Consider the following 8,047-nt stretch of genomic DNA (forward strand, 5'->3'; position numbering starts at 1 on the left):
CATCAAGGGACATCATTTTAGGATTTCTGAAGTCTAGAAACAGTTTGAAAGCAGCCAGTTCTTCCCAGGTAGAAATGGACATCAGACCCAAATTCAGGAAAACACCTGTTCCTTAAACTGAAACTCAGGAACACCAGTGCCATTCATCCCCAGCTGTGATATCTTCCTCACAGTGGTGAAGCTGTCCCGTTTACCTTCCAAAGGTTTAGAAGCATCAAGACTCCACATTCTCTTGCAATCCATCCTCCGTCCTCAACCCCGAATCCATCCCCAAATCCTTGAACCATTTTTGTGATCCTTCCCAGACAAGCACACATTACTAATACCCCTTCCATTTCCAAGCTGAGCAGAGATTAGTCTTTTTTTTTTTAATTAAAAATTTTAAAATTACAGAAAGGTGCAAAGAAAACGTCTGCGCAAGAACATTTTTGTATTAGAGTTTTATCTGGAAAGTAGAAATGTTAACCAGGGTCCAGAATAGCTGAGTAATAATACACCAACCCCTTCCTGCACTTTCAGATGAAATGAGTTTCTGAAAAACGTTTTCATTTTCGCTTATTCCAGCTTACTCAACCGGTGTGAACACACCCTCAGATTGGGACTCGTCTGCTCTTCTTTGCAAAAACCCAGTAAAAGGAAAACCTCAGAATTCAGAGAAATTGATTGTTTGAGACGTGTGACCACCACAGTCTTAGGAGTCTGGGAACTTGGGTTTCATTCCTGGCTGTGCCACTAACGATCAGGGTGACCTGAGGCTGTTTGTTTGATTTCTTTGAAGCTGGACTGTTTCTCTGCATCATTAGAAGAGATGCTAAGACTCATATGAGAAGAAAAATGCCACAATTCCATTGGATTTTTAAAATATTTTGGAGAACATCCTTTACTAGGAAAGACATCCTGACACCGCCCCCCCCCCCCCACCCTGTTAAAATCTTGAGCAGACTATCCTAAGAGACTGCAGCAGTACCGGTTCGTAAAAGTCCAGTTGGGTTGGAAGTCATTCCATTCCCATCTGTTCTTACTACTATCTTGTGAAACACAAATTAACTTGTATTTTGTGACTGTCACCCTGGGACAGGAGTTAGCATCCCAGCCTGCAGACTCCGGGCTCTTTCTGAAATGTGTCCTGGCCCCTCTTGAGCGGAATACACAGGACTTGCTTGTCCAGCTGATGTTGGCAGCATGGTTCAGATTTCAGCCAATCCATTGTGTAAAGAAATTCTGCCTGAATAGCTTACAGCCTATTCTAGGGAGATAGCCAGCGCCTAGCCTTTCTTCTTCCTTGTGCTCTCTCTCCATCTCTCTCTCTCTTTCTCTTTGGAGAAGAGGATCAGCAGAGGAGATAGGTCAATATTCCCCTAAAGCTGCTCCTTTGGGGGTGCTCCATCCAGCTTCTGCTTTCTCTGAGTGGTTCCTCTCTCACCCTTGGCCTTCTTTGCAGGGGATCCTGGTACATTAGCCACATTGTTTGGGGTGTGTTTTGACAATCCCCTGTCATGTCTGTGCGCACAGTTTGGCATGGGGATTTGGAGAGCAGCCCCCTCCCCCCTGGCCTCCCCCAACCCAACCCACCCCACCCCACCCGCTCGGTCTCAGGCTAAACAAAAGGCATGCAGTACGAAGCATGGCTGTGCTGCTGGGGCCCAGCAACATCCCAGAGGCCTGCACCCACCTGGAGGGAGCCTCAGGTTCTGAACACAGCGGCTCTGTGCCCAGTCTTGTGCAGTTTAGGGATGTGGCGTGAAGACACACAGGGCCGCTGGCTCCTGGCCCCAGCTCCTAATTCAGCGTTGTCCCGAAGGGGCTCCCACTGCAGAAAGATGGTGTCAACTCCATGCCAAACCACCAGGGTGTTGTTCAGTTGCTCAGTCGTGTCTGACTCTTTGTGACCCCCTGGAGCGCAGACCGCCAGGCTCCTCTGTCCATGAGATTCTCCAGGCCAGAATACTGGAGTGGGTTGCCATTTCCTTCTCCTGGCAATCTTCCCGACCCAGGGACTGAAACTGTGTCTTCTGCACTGATAGGTGGGTTCTTTCCCACTGAGTCAACAGGGATGCCTAAACTACCACCCCCTTTAAGAAATCAGCCAATTCGCTTGACCTTTTTTTTTTTTTTTTTTTGGAGGGGAGAGGCCAGTGTGCATAAGGAAATTCCAGAAAATGGAAGTTGTTTTTTTTTTCCTGACTACAGAATTTACCAAACTTGTAAAATACCCCTCAAATTTTTTGAATTAATTTTTAAAATTTTTTCCCCCATTTTTTTTTTTTTTAAAGCAGAAGACACAGGATTTGGGTGTGGTCTGGTCTTTTTAAGTTTTTTTATTTTTTTTTGGCATAGACCAATTTGAGATAGCATATTGAAAAGCAGAGACATTACTTTGCCAACAAAGATCCGTCTAGTCAAGGCTATGGTTTTTCCTGTGGTCACGTATGGATGTGAGAGTTGGACTGTGAAGAAAGCTGAGTGCCGAAGAATTGATGCTTTTGAACTGTGGTGTTGGAGAAGAGTCTTTCGAGTCCCTTGGACTGCAAGGAGATCCAACCAGCCCATCCTGAAGGAGATCAGCCCTGGGTTTTCTTTGGAAGGAATGATGCTAAAGCTGAAACTCCAGTACTTTGGCCACCTCATGCGAAGAGTTGACTCATTGGAAAAGACTCTGATGCTGGGAGGGATTAGGGTCAGGAGGAGAAGGGGATGACCGAGGATGAGATGGCTGGATGGCATCACTGACTCGATGGACGTGAGTCTGAGTGAACTCTGGGAGTTGGTGATAGACAGGGAGGCCTGGCGTGCTGCGATTCATGGACACGACTGAGCGACTGAACTGAACTGAACTGAATTTTAAAGTCTTTTTTGAATTTGTTACAATATTGCTTGTGTTTTATGGCCTTGAGGCATGTAGGATCTTAGCTCCCAGATCAGGAATAGAACATGAGCCTCCTGAATTGGAAGGCGAAGTCTTAACCCCTGGATAGTCCAGGAAGTCTGTGATCTGGTCTTTAGAATAGTTGGTCAGGAACTGATGTTGGAATCCAATGGACTGGGAGATGGGGCTGAATGGGGAGGGGGCTTGGGTAGAACCTGTGCTTTCTGAGGGTCATTACAGTTCCATTTCATAAATTGGGAGGGATTGTTGACTACAACCCACCTGGTTAATGCAGCCACTCCCTCCTCCCTGGAGGGCCCAGAGTGGACCTGTCTTCTATGAATTTGAGAGCTGAGTGCACGCAGCTGTTTGCCCTTCTCCTGGAACATTTCAGGGCTTCCTGGTGGCCTCAAGCTCAGCCTCCTCCAGAGAATTCCTCATATCCCAGTTGTCAACCCATGATGTTCACGCTTCTAAAGACCCCAGGATCCCTGACAGTGGCCTGGAAACATGAGGGCCTTCTAGAAGGACAGAGGGCAGGTCATTGGTCCCATCTGGCCCTCGTGGCTCATGTAGACTGGATGATAAGAGGACTGAGAGTGAGAGTGTGGCCTGGAGGCTGCTGTACTGTACATGTGGGCTCTCCATCAATGCTTAGGACCCGCCAAACTGCAGAGGAAAGATAGCCCAACTGTGAGTGAAGTCAACCCTCCTCTTAAGAGCTTTGCAGGTTCTTTGGGGAGCTGAGGTGTGCCTGAGAACCATTACACTGGTTCAATGGTGGAGTAGGTTCAAAGGCTCAATCCTCTGCCTGTAACCAGGAGAAGAGAGGACTTCCCGTCTTAATTGGATCAGGGAGCCTGCAGCTGCCTCTCAGGCTGCTGCCCTGTGATGGGTGGTGGCCTGAAGGCTTGGAACTCAGAGCTTAATTCCCTGCATCCCTGATTCCATCTGAGGACTGATTATCCTGATTATTCTGATTATGAATCCAGACTGATTATCCAGTCTGGGGATCAATCAGGCCCTTTCTGCAACATTTCTTTACAGATTGAAGAGCCAGCTTGTTTCTTAGCCCACCCACTGGAAAATGGGGAAGAGAAATGAAAACACCTCTGCCAGCCTGCCTGACTCGTCGTCACCAGCAGCTCTGATGAAGGTACCAGTTTTCAGACTCTAAGGTGAGGGCTGGGGATTAGGTATCTGCTTTGTATTACCACAGATAGAAGAGCTGGCAGGATGTTCACCCTCAGAGCCAGCTGGCTGGACTGAGGTGAAAGGAGAGGAGGAAAGAAAGAGGCATGTATCAATCCACTTTTTCCATCTCTGAGGCCTGCGGAGGTACACGGTTGGCCCTGTTTCCTCGCCGTCATGACCTGGGAAACTGAAGATGGAGGGACATATGTGAGTTACCCAAAGACGCAGAGAAGCCTGTCCCCAAGGGGAGTCCTGGGCTGTGGGGCTGCTGGTGTGTCTGTTGTCAGCCTTGACAGTAAATGACAGAAAAGGCTACACTCTCAAGTCTTAAAGCGTTAGGGAAATGCTGCTTTGATTTGCTTACTGCTGAGAAAACAATGTTTGATATCGAGACAAAAATACCCCTGTTGAAAGATGTCACTTTGATTTCACATCCTTTTAAAAAAAAAAAATCTACTTATTTATTTGGCTGCTCTGGATCTTAGTTGCAGCCCTGGGAATCTTGGCTATGACAGGTAGGGTCTCTTAGTTGCTCCCAGTGGGATCAAGTTCTCTGATCAGGGATCAAACCCAGGCCCCCTGCACTGGGAGCGCGGAGTCTTATCCACTGGACCACCAAGGAAGCCCCTTGATGTCACATCTTAAACAAAAAGTCCCATTCCTGTCCAGGAACGTCTTAGCCTCATGCTCTGCTCCCATCAGCCACTGAATTTAATGTCGATAACATGTGACAAGAGGGAGTCCTGGTTTGATCTTTGGAATCTCCATGGAGTCTCACAGGAGACAGACAGCTGGAGTTCAGTGAGAAAAGATGCTCACTGTGGGCCCAAGTTTGCAAATCAATACAATGTGTTGGCTTGCTCGGAACTTCCCCATTTTGTTAAGGATTACGTTTCTACATGGTTTGCAGACTAGATGTTAATCAGTGGCTGTTGGCCAGAGAGGGCCAACCCCACCAGCAAATAAATGCATTTAAGATGTTGAGAGTGACCGTTGAGGAATATGTGCGTGGAGACCCGGAGAATATGAAACCAGTTAAGAACTCAAAGGTCATTTTGTTCAGGGCAAAATTCTTGTGCATGGTGCTGACAGTTTGCCCTCTGGGTGTTTTCAAAGCTTAAAGGATCAAACTCGTCCACATGAAATATGGAATGTCTAATACAGAAGCCTCGTGCACGCCTTCAGCCCAACCTTTTGGCCCTGTAATTAACATGGCTTCAGCTTCCTGGTGGGTACCAGCCTGCCTACAGCTCTGTGTAGGTATGGCCTTGCGGAACTCACGAGCTGGTGCCTCCAGGGGAGGTTTAAAGAAGGCTCAGTTCCTACAGCAACATGGCAAACTGCACCGTCTACAGCTTCCTTTGGGCTACAGGCAGGGGAGGGCCCCTTTGTCCACGTCTGAGATCAGTTCCCAGAGACCAGGAGTCCCACCCAGGAGGGTCTGAGGACGGCACTGTCAGGTGGACTTGCATGCTAAGAGAGAGATCTCCTTAAAACTTAAACCAAGCACAAGATCCCCATGGGAGTTCCAGGTTCCAGGGATCACAGAATATTTCGGGGCAAAGGGGCTTTTTGATGTCTTTCACCACCTCAGGGCTATCTGTTGAATAATTCTATCAGCTAATGCATAAAGTTGCCCACCTCATCTGGAAAGGTAGCAATCATTTTAGAGCATAAGGAAATCGCCATCAATAAACCAATGATATATTCTTCCACGCTTCTATATTTGGGGGCCACCCTAAGTGTTGAGCACTTACTACATGCTTGATATATGTGCATGTGGGTGTTAAGTTGCTTCAGTCCCGTGTGACTCTTTGTGACCCTGTGGACTATAGCCCGCCAGGCTCCTCTGTCCTTGAGATTCTCCAGGCAAGAAAACTGGAGTAGGTTGTTGTGCCCTCCTCCAGGGGATCTTCCACACTCAGGGATCGAACCTGCGACCCTTTCGTCTACCTGCCCTGGCCGGCGTGATCTTTACCAGCAGTGTCACCTGGGAAGACTGCTTGATATATGCTTCTCACTTAATTATCCCAGTGACCCCAGGCTGTAGGCTTACTCTCTATCATCCCCAGTTTACAGAGGAGGACAGAGCTCAGCTGCTAAATAGGTCAGGAACACTCAGCTTGCCAGACGCTAGAGCTATTGCCGCTCTAGAGTCCCTGCTTCTCTGAGAGCCTCTCCTCCTCAACCGAAACCAGGAGCTGAGGAAAGGATGCTGTGCGCCCATGTCCTCAGGCTTAGGGACTGTGGGGGAAGCATTTTCCATTGGTTTGTTTCTCTGGTGGCTCAGCCAGTAAAGAATCTGCCTGCAAAACAGAAGACTCGACCCCTGGGCCAGGAAGATTCCCCTGGAGAAGGGAATGGCAACGCACTTGAGTATTCTTGCCTGGAAAATCATATGGACAGATGAGCCTGGTGGGCTACAGTCCATGGATGGGGTCACAAAGAGGTGGACATGACTGAGTGACTTTCACTTCATTTCCCATTGGTTCTTTAGGCTGAATGATTCATCTTACAGTTTTTCCCTTAAAAGGCAGCCTAAAACCATTTACCTTCTCTGCCTAGAGGTTGTTACTTGCCCAACATCTCACAGTGGACAAAGGTCAAAATCCAGGTGAAAACTCACAGGCGTGCACAGGGCCGGTGTCCCTCAGGGAATGTTCTGAGCAGAGGTAGATTCTGTTTAAATCTGGTTGCTTGTGGTCACTGGGGGCTTTGGCAGGAGCCCAGCATCATCTCAGCATGGAAGGTCTGGTTTTGAAATCGGTTTCAGAAGAGGAAAACTCAAACGGGAAAAGATACGTGCACCGCAGTGTTTGTAGCAGCACTATGACCAATAGTCAAGATACGGAAACAACCCAAGTGTCCATTGACAGATGAATGGATGAAGAAGGTGAGGGATATGTAAATATGCAACAGAAAACTGCTCAGCCATAAAAAATGAAATAAGGCCATTTGGAGCAACAGGGATGGACCTAGAGATGATCACACCAAGTTAAGTCAGACAAAGACAAATATTATACGGTGTCACTTATGTGTGGAATCTAGAACAGTGAGCTTATTTACGAAATAGAAATGGACTTACATAGAAAACAAACTTATGATTACCAAAGGGGCAACAGGAGATGGGGGATAAGTTAGGAGTGTGGGATTAACAGATGAATATTACTATATATAAAACAGATAAGCAAAAAGACTTTCACTGTGTAGTGCAGGGAACTATGGGGCTTCCCCAGTGGCTCAGAGGTAAAGAACCTGTCTGCAATGCAGGAGACCTGGGTTCGATCCTGGGTGGGGAAGATCCCCTGGAGGAGGGCATGGCATCCATTCCAGTATTCTTGCCTGGAGAATCCCATAGACAGAGGAGCCTGGCAGGCTGCAGTTCCTGGGGTCACAAAGAGTCCGACAGGACTGAAGCAACTGAGCATGCACGCACACATGCGCAGGGACCTATATTCAATACCTTGTCCTAACATAAAATGGAAAAGAATCTGAAAAAGAACATGCCTATACCTATATCTGAGTCACATTGCCATACAGCTGAAACTAATGCAATATTGTCAATCAGCTTGACTTCTATTTAAAAACAGTCCCCTTCCATGACCAAAAAAGGATGTGATTTCCCACTGGACGACGTGCAAAGCATGGCCACTGCCTTCAAAATTGCTAGCTTGCCCACAGACTGAATAGCGGGGTTTCAGTCCTCCTTGGAGACCTGCCGCTCTTAATTATGTCTTGGAGGTAAAATGTAACCCAACTAATCACAAAACACTCAGTCCGATAAAAGGATCCACTGTTTATAATGGAGAAATTAACCAGTGTTGAGCAGTAGGGCTTAAGGAAACTGCCATAAAATATAATCATGATAGTAACAATATGAAGAGTGGCACACAGAGCATAACCTCCTGCCCCTCATCCCAGATCTGAGGGCGACTGGCTAATGTTAATTCATATGACTTGCCCAGTCAGAACCATGTGCGGGTCTAA

The sequence above is a fragment of the Ovis aries genome, chromosome 13 (assembly GCF_016772045.2).
Source record: "Ovis aries strain OAR_USU_Benz2616 breed Rambouillet chromosome 13, ARS-UI_Ramb_v3.0, whole genome shotgun sequence".
NCBI classification, from domain to species: Eukaryota; Metazoa; Chordata; class Mammalia; order Artiodactyla; family Bovidae; genus Ovis; species Ovis aries.